The sequence below is a fragment of the Bison bison genome, unplaced genomic scaffold, assembly GCF_000754665.1.
Source record: "Bison bison bison isolate TAMUID 2011002044 unplaced genomic scaffold, Bison_UMD1.0 scf7180017864516, whole genome shotgun sequence".
NCBI classification, from domain to species: domain Eukaryota; kingdom Metazoa; phylum Chordata; class Mammalia; order Artiodactyla; family Bovidae; genus Bison; species Bison bison.
The window spans coordinates 4,088,124-4,096,880 of record NW_011495069.1 but is presented as its reverse complement, the minus strand read 5'-3'; the positions used below and the strand labels follow the sequence as shown (position 1 = coordinate 4,096,880).

At 51.6% G+C, this 8,757-nt stretch overlaps 1 protein-coding gene across 2 annotated transcripts in view; it reads left to right on the top strand.

Annotated features, from left to right (window-relative positions):
- ECE1 (endothelin converting enzyme 1) overlaps positions 1 to 8,757 on the top strand; it is a 117,252-nt gene that overhangs the window by 44,949 nt on the left and 63,546 nt on the right. Inside the window, exon 1 of one of the 2 annotated variants that reach the window (XM_010829981.1) lies at positions 6,237 to 6,442. The exons of the other annotated variant lie outside the window; for it this stretch is intronic. The gene's annotated coding sequence lies outside the window, so the exon portion shown is untranslated. Of the gene's footprint in view, positions 1 to 6,236; positions 6,443 to 8,757 lie in introns of those variants that run through there. 2 annotated transcript variants of the gene reach the window in all.

Genomic DNA, 8,757 nt, shown 5'->3' with positions numbered 1-8,757 from the left:
CTCCTCCTGCCTTCAATCCCTCCCAGCATCAGAGTCTTTTCCAATGAGTCAGCTCTTCGCATGAGGTGGCCAAAGTACTGGAGTTTCAGCTTTAACATCATTCCTTCCAAAGAAATCCCAGGACTGATCTCCTTCAGAACGGACTGGTTGGATCTCCTTGCAGTCCAAGGGACTCTCAAGAGTCTTCTCCAACACCACACTTCAAAAGCATCAATTCTTCGGCGCTCAGCCTTCTTCACAGTCCAACTCTCACATCCATACATGACCACTGGGAAAACCATAGCCTTGACTAGACGGACCTTTGTTGGCAAAGTAATGTCTCTGCTTTTGAATATGCTATCTAGGTTGGTCATAACTTTCCTTCTAAGGAGTAAGTATCTTTTAATTTCATGGCTGCAATCACCATCTGCAGTGATTTTGGAGCCCCAAAAAATAAAGTCTGACACTCTTTCCACTGTTTCCCCATCTATTTCCCATGAAGTGATGGGACCGTATGCCATGATCTTCGTTTTCTGAATGCTGAGCTTTAAGCCAACTTTTTCACTCTCCTCTTTCACTTTCATCAAGAGGCTTTTTAGTTCCTCTTCACTTTCTGCCATAAGGGTGGTGTCATCTGCATATCTGAGGTTATTGATATTCCTCCTGGCAATCTTGATTCCAGCTTGTGCTTCTTCCAGCCCAGCATTTCTCATGATGTACTCTGCATATAAGTTAAATAAGCAGGGTGACAATATACAGCCTTGACATACTCCTTTTCCTATTTGGAACAAGTCTGTTGTTCTATGTCCAGTTCTAACTGTTGCTTCCTGACCTGCATACAGATTTCTCAAGAGGCAGCTAATTATTTTTTTTTAATAAACATTTTATTTTAGAACTGTTTTAGATGTATAGCATCATTGGGAAGATTGAAAAGAGTTCCTTTATACCCCATACCTGGTTCCCCTATTATTTACATATGACATGGAACATTTGTCACAATTAATGAACTAACACTGATACATTGTTACTAACTAAAGTCTTTATGCCTTTTTTTTTTTGGCCTTGCTTTGCGGGACCCTAGTTTCTGGACCAGAGACGGAATGAACCCAAGCCCCCTGCACTGGGTACATGGAGTCCCAACTGCTGGCCCACCAAGGAAGCCCCTTAATTTGCCTTTTTTTTTTTTTTTTTAATTTCAATTTTTTTGGCCATGTCACATGGCTTGTGGGCTCTTAGTGCCCCAACTAGGGATTGAACCCTGAGTCACAGCATTGGAAGCACCGAGTCTTAACCACCTGACTGCCGGGGAATTCCCTCAGTTTTCTTGAAGTTTCTGCCTAAGGTCCTTTTTCTGTTCTAGGATCCCACCGAGCGTGTACTGTGCTTAGTTGCTCAGTTGTGTCCAACTATTTGGGACTGTAGCCCACCAGGCACCTCTGTCCATGGGGATTCTCCAGGCAAGAATACTGGAGTGGGTAGCCTATCCCTTCTCCAGGGGATCTTCCCAAGCCAGGAGTCAAGCCGGGGTCTCCTGCATCGCAGGCAGATTCTTTACCAGCTGAGCTACCGGGGTAGCCCCCCCCGCACCACGCACACCCCATCACGTTTACTTGCTGTGTCTCCTTAAGTTCGTCTTGACCGTGGCCATTGCTCTGGGGAGGAAAGCACAGAGGTGAAGTACCATCTGCATCCCATCGTGTCAGGAGTACATCCTATCCTTCCGTAATTGGACTTATCATTGTGGACATTAGCCTCGATCACCCAGGAAGACGGCTGCTTTTGCCTTGAGTACGGCAGCAGAGCAAGATTCACACCAGTGTTAACTGAGCTAAGGCCAAGATCAGGAAATCTGGACGGGTACAGAAGCAAATGGGAAAGCTGAGGAAGGAGAATAAACAGAAGCAGCTTATTAGGCTGCCGTGTTTCCCCCCAAGTGCCAGGTCACTTGGGGATGGGATGCTTGGTGCCAGGCAGTTCGTTTCAGCTCATTAAAGCTTTTCAGGGACTCCCCTGGTGGTCCAGTGGCTAAGACTCCACACTCCCAATGCAGGGAGCCTGGGTTCAATCCCTGGTCAGAGAACTAGATCCCACATGCCACACCTAAGAGTTCATATGCTGCACCTAAGACCAGCTCAGCCAAATAAATAGATTAAAAAAAAATCTTTATACTGAACCATTTTATAGATGAGGAAGCCGAGGCCTTAGGAGGGAAATGACATGGTCACATGATCCAGGGGCCAAGGTCTGTCTTTCCTGCTTCATTCCTGCTGTTGAATAAATACATCGAAGCTGCAGTCCCAGGAGAATCGAGTTAGGGCAGGGATGTTTCGTGATGCAGGTTGTTTCAAATTCACTTTATTCCAAAAAGGATTCATGATGGGTTGCAACTGAAACACATCAATCAAATGATACACAGTAGAAATGAAAAATCAGGAGCAGAGAAAATAGAGCAGAAAACGTGGACAAGGACAAAGCTGAAAATAAAGGCCAGAAAAGTGCTTGATTTGGCTGTGAGCTTCCTCAGCTAATTCCTGTGATTCTTCTTATCAAAGAACTAAGAAGCAGTTCACTCCTCCAGGAACTTAGTGGTAAATGTAAAAAGGACTTAATCACATGGAGGGACTTCCCAACGGGTCCAGTGCCTAAGACTCTGCACTCCCAATGAGGGGAGCCTGGGTTTGATCCCTGGTCAAGGAACTAGATCCCACGTGCCGCAACTAACATTTCTCATTTGCTGCCACTAAAGATCCTGCAAGCTGCCGTTAAGACAAGATCTCAAGTGTGGCAACGAAGGCCCAGCACAGCCAAATGAATAAATATTTAAAACAAGAAAGAGATTAATCACATGGAAATTTCTCATGTAAAAGACACTGAGCAATGTTATAGATCATGTAACAGTAGCAGTAGGTGTTACCTGGTGTCATCTTCCGGAGCGATGGCTATGTATTTTTACTATATGCTTTATAGTATATATTTACTATATGCTCCTTGCCCAAATTTGTCCTATTTGAATTTTACTTGTCATCAAGCAACTCTACCCTGTTTCTTCTTCACTGAAGTCACAGATGCCTTTGCCCGAGTGAAAATCTTGGATACAAATTAACCAGTTATCTATATACCAGGTTCTGTGCTGGATACGGGGGATGGAGGGAAATAACGTAATTGTCGCCCATCCCCCAGGTCCATCCCTGCGCTGAAGACACCTGGACAAAGGCCTGAATGAAATGCAGATGCTATGCTTGGGGTACACCAGAGGGATGGGCATGATTCCCTCTGAGTCGGGAGAAGGGGGGACTTCCTGGAGGAAGAGGTAGGCTAGACGTGGAGACCAGTAGCTGTGGTGGAGACAGCATAGTCTTTTGTATTTTTTTGGCAGCATCGAGCCTTAGTTGTGGCACGTGGGATCTAGTTCCCTGACCAAGGATTAAACCCAGGCCCCCTGCATTGGGAATGCAGTCTCTTAGCCACTGGACCACCAGGCAAGTCCCAAAAGGGGGACTTGGGAAAGACGGTATCAGTCATAGATCCCTTGAGGGTGGGGAGCAAGTGCTACTCCCTCAGCTTACAGCCTGGGGCCTGACAGATGTCATGGACTCAGCAGACTCCTTTTGGGAGGTCAGCACCCACAGGGATAGCTCAGGGGTCAGGGTGACGGCCATATACCCAAGAGGTGTGTGGAGGGTGAGTCTGGGGAGTCAGGTTTGGGCCAGTTCAGGGGAGCCCTTGCATGTCAAGCTAAGGAGTTTGGATTTTGTCTTTTAGGCGGTGGGGATCAATTGGAGGCTTCTGAGCCCTGTGTCTTGTAAGTAGTGATGGTACAAATAGTAACAGGGAACACTTGGTGGGGATATGCTGTGTGCCCAGCACTGCTCTGAGCACTTTATTTATTTTTAAGTTTTAGATTTTTAAAACTTTTATTTCTGACTGCACTGGGTCTTCGTTGCTAGGCACGGGCTTTCTTTAGCTGCAGCGAGCAGGGACTATACTCTTCTTTGCGGTACGCGGGCCTTACTGCAGCGGCGTCTCTCCCTGGGGCGGGTGGGCTCTGGGGAGTGCAGGCTTCAGTAGCTGTAGTGCACAGACTTAGTTGCTCCGCAGCATGTGGAATCTTCCCAGACCAGGGATCGGACCCGTGTCCCCTGCATTGGCAGGCAATTCTTAACCATTGGACAGCCAGAGAAGTCCCTAAGCACTTCATATTAACTAAGTGTCGCAACAGTCCTATGAGGGACGTGCTATTATTATCATCCCCATTTTACAGATGAGACTGCCGAGGCAGAGAGGCTGAGTCACGTGTCCAGGCTTACACAGCTGGGACATGGCATTAGTGAGGATCTGAACTGAAGCTTGGAACTAGAGCTTTTCCTCACTCTATTATTGTCCTTGTTAAACATAAGTTTTTAACTAACATAAAACACGGAGAAGGAAATGGCAGCCCGCTCCAGTGTTCTTGCCTGGAGAATCCTGTGGACAGAGGAGCCTGGTGCGCTGCTGTCCATGGGGTCTCACAGAGTCAGACACGACTGAGGTGACTTAGCAGCAGCAGCAGCAGCAGCATAAAACATGAGCGTGTATTAGGTGGGCTTCCCAGCTGGTGCTAGTGGTAAAGAATCCACCTACCAATGCAGGAAGAGAAGTGAGAGTCGCTCAGTCATGTCCAACTCTTTGTGACCCCACGGACTGTATAGCCTGCCAGGCTCCTCTGTCCGTGGAATTCTCCAGGCCAGAATACTGGAGTGGGTAGCCTTTCCCTTCTCCAGAGGATCTTCCCAACCCAGGGATCAAGCCCAGGTCTCCTGCATTGCAGGCAGATTCTTTACCCTCTGAGCCACCAGGGAAGCCAATTGCAGGGGACACAGGAAACACGGGTTCAATCCCTGGGTCAGGAAGATCCCCTGGAGAAGGGAATGGCTACCCACTCCAGCATTCTTGCCTGGAAAATTCCACGGGCAGAGGAACCTGGAGGGCTACAGTCCATGGGCTTGCATAGAGTCAGACAGGACTGAGCGCACGTACATATAAGGATTTAACAGCTCTCAACTAATTACTGGCTCACAAGGCAAGAACTGATGGGGCTCTGGCCATAGGGCAGCATCTCTAAGAAGCTGAGACTTAGAATGTGAAAACGACTTGTGGGCTGTGGTCAGGGAGTCCCAAGCCTCTGAATTTCACTGAATTTCACCCACAGTTGCTCTTTTTTTTTTGCCTCTGATGAGCTCTCAGTTTCTTGGAAGATCCCCCTCCTTTGGGCATACCGACACAAAAGCCATCAGAGTGACTGACGTGGTTAGGAAAGATGACCTGGTGGGGTCACACCCGGTGCCACTGAGCCCGGAGGCCTTTGTCATCAGAAACACATGAGCGTTTATAACACTTCTCGTTTCTGTTTCAGCCCAGGCCTTTGATTTCCACAGGGTGGGGTTTCCAGAGCCGGGCACCATCACACCCTCCATCTGTCTGTCTTTCATCACCGTCTCTGTGATGCATCTGGGGACCGTGGTTCCCACTGCTCCGCTCCTGGTCTCCGCCTAGCCCTTCTCACGAACTCCAGGCCCTCACTTCTCATCCACCGCTCAGCGGGGCCGGGAGAGGAGCGTGCAGTTTGGGGCAGCATCTCCCCACAAAGCCGCAGTTGTTTGTCCCTTTCCCTAAAGCTCCCTGGCTGTGGGTGTCTCCACGACTACAAACAAGGCCGTTAGGGAGAACAGCCCTGGCTGGCCTGCCACTCAGCACCCCTGAAGTCCATGCCATCCCCACCTGGAGCAGCAGCTCCCCTTCTACAAAGAGCAGGAGGCCCCACAATCCAGGCCCTGCTCTGCTGCCCACGAGCTGAGCGCCCGAGGTTCTCTGGAGGCGGTGCGGTGGGCTGGGGCAGCCAGGACTCCCATCCTGGCTCTCTGACTCTCTAGCCAGGGAGGGGACCTGCAGGAGGGCTGAGGGGGACTGGGAGGGGGGTGCCGCCTCCCCCATCCTCAGTCTCCTCTGCCAAGTGGAAGTGGGAGGTAGAGATCCCACCGCACCAGGCTTCCCGGGGTCAGGAGGGATACGGATCGCTGGGGCCCAGTGGCTCAGCATAGACTTTTGTTCTGCCCAGCCCCTCTCCGTGCCTGGCCCCCTCCCACATCTCCCATGAAAGGGAAGTGATACCTGCCAAGGCTGGGGCTTTGGTGGGTGTGGGGACCCAACAAGACAGTGATTGGAAGGCCCCACCCAGAACTGGGCGGGTAAGAGACAGGGCTCCCCCTACCCAGCGCCTCTCCCGCCCAGTCTTTGGAATGCTACCTGCTGACTGGGGCCCATGGTGCTCCCCAAGGAGCAGAGACGCCTAAGCCATTCCCACGTACGAGGTGGGTTCAGTTTCACTCCCCGGCCCCGGGGCAGGCGGCATCTCAAGAAGGGCCCCTCATCTTTTGTGTGCTGAAAAATAAACAGCTCTTGGTCTCCTTGGATTTCTACTCCAGAGGTAGGTGAGCTTCCCTGGTCATCCCTGCATGGACAGGCTGGCCTTGGCCCCTGGGATGGGCTGCCAGTCTCCTCCCTCACCTCTCACCTTCGTGCAGATGCCCATGGAAGCTCCAGTCCCACTCTAGGCCTTTGGGGACGTAGGGCCTCACAGGACCCAGCCCTCCCTTCTAGGTTCTCCTAATTAAGGTGCTGTGTGCATCAGTAGAAGGAAACGTGGGATGTGGGGAGGGGTCAGGGAAGGCAGAGGACACAGCACAGGAGGCCTGAGGCTGCCTGGGGTCAGACAAGACTGGTCTGGAGAGCTTTCCAGAAGGGCTGATCTCTGAGTTGAGACGGAAGGAGAAGCCATTGCTTCTCTACACCTGGGCCAGTTACTTCCCCAAGCCTCGGTTTCAGATTCTGTAAAAGAGACCGATGATACTTGCTTCAGAGCGAACAGCGAGAGGCTTCAATGAGACATGAGTGTAGAAGAACTGACAAATACCTCGTCCCTCTAAGCGCCCAGGAAACAGTAGCTGCCTGCCGTGCCAGGCATGGAAGGTGTTTGGTGACTTGAATTTCTTTTTCAAGGGTCTTTTTCCTGGGGCAGTTAACACCTGTTACTTAGTGTAACTGGTTTCCGAAAAAAAAAACAACCCAGGGTGAAATTAAAACAGCCCGATGGCCCTTTCTCTTTCTCCAGTGGGTAATGGGAAGTCCTGCACCCAGGGGGAGTGGAGCAGAAGAACCCAGAATTAAAATTCTTCCCACGGACCCTGCCTCCCCGAAGGTCCTCAGACATGTTCTCCTTGTCCTTGGGTATTGCAAAATTAGATGCACTTTCAAGGCCCTTCCCCAGAGTAATTTTCACTTCTCCTTTACTTGTTCTCGCATTCATTTTAACAGTGTTTGGAGTGCCTGTGCTATGGCAGCCGATGGGGATTCTCTGTGTCAGACAAGGTCTCAGCCCTGATAAAACTCACAATTTGGGGGAGGGGGAAGGAGACAGATGTTAAAAACCAGCATAAATAAGTAAAACTGCAGTAAAACAGGTTGCCATGATCGATAATTTGGGTTCTGCTCAGGGTGGCTGGGACATTTGAGGGTGTGACGTTTACGCTGACCTCTATCTGCAACAGGAGCCTGCACGGGAGGAGCAGAGACATGTCCAGACAGAGGGAACAGTGCTATAAAGGTCTCGAGGGCAGGAGACACTCGGAGAATCTGGGGAACAGAGGGAGGGCGGGAGAAGCTGGGGCCTGCGGCAGCGAGGTGGGAAAAGGGGCAGGGTGGGCAGGGGCCACGGGGGACCGGTAATGGGACTGTCCCCACAGAATTGGGAGCAAGGGTGACAGGTTCAGAGTTTCCTGCTGAAGCCTGGCTCTGGCTGCAGAGCAGGCTGTGAGAAGGCGGGAGGTGAAGCTAGGAGACCTGGGGAGCTCACCGAGACTGTCACTCCAGGTGTCCCTCAGCCTCCTGTGCCTGTTCCTTCACGCGTCTGTGAAGTCAACTATGAGAGGGAACAGGAGAGCTCTGGAAAGCTGAGGAAAAGTGTATAAATGCGGGGGTTCCAGGTCTTACCAGACATGGAGGGTCCTTTGGGCAACTGTTGGGTAGGCTTTTCTGGGACCTTGAGGGACAGGGAGAGGGCCGGGTGTCCAGAGCGCCCCACCTCTGAGGGAAGGTGGAGGGAACGGTCCTGTTCCTGGCTGTCAGCTCGCCCCAAAGCCGTTCTGTTTTGAGGGTAAGATCACACCTTGGAGCCTGGAGCCAAGCATGGGCTTCCCTCCAGCGCGCACAGAACATTTTTCATTCTAAGTCAGGAGAGTGCTCTGGAATTTTCTGAGATCATCCTGAACTCTGGCTTAAAGACCCCTGAACTAGAGGAAGGGGGAAATGAGAGGGGAGGCACATGCCTTTTTTATTCCCCGTGTGTGTGTGTGTGTGTGTGTGTGTCTGTGTTTTCCCCCCCAATCTTTCTAGCTCCCATGGGGGAGGCCGCTCTTGGCGCAGCTAAGGGTCAATGGCGAGAGAAACTTCTCTCTTGACCTTTGCGGTCAAACTAGGGGCCCTTTCCTAATACCTGCCTTTTGGCATCTGCCACCACGGTTTATAGGAGGACTTCATGTTTCTTAGAAGGAAGGGTGGCCGCGAGCCCCTTCCTGCCTGCAAGCGGGAGGCGCCTCTCCCCGACCCCCACCCCACCCCCCGACCTCTGGGAAGGGGGAGAAGGCTCCGTGTCCCCGGGGACTCTGGGGGGCGGTCTCCCGGCGCGGCGGGGGAGGGAGCCGGAGCCGCGCGGGCCGGGCTCCGCCCTCGAAGGTGGTGCGAGGC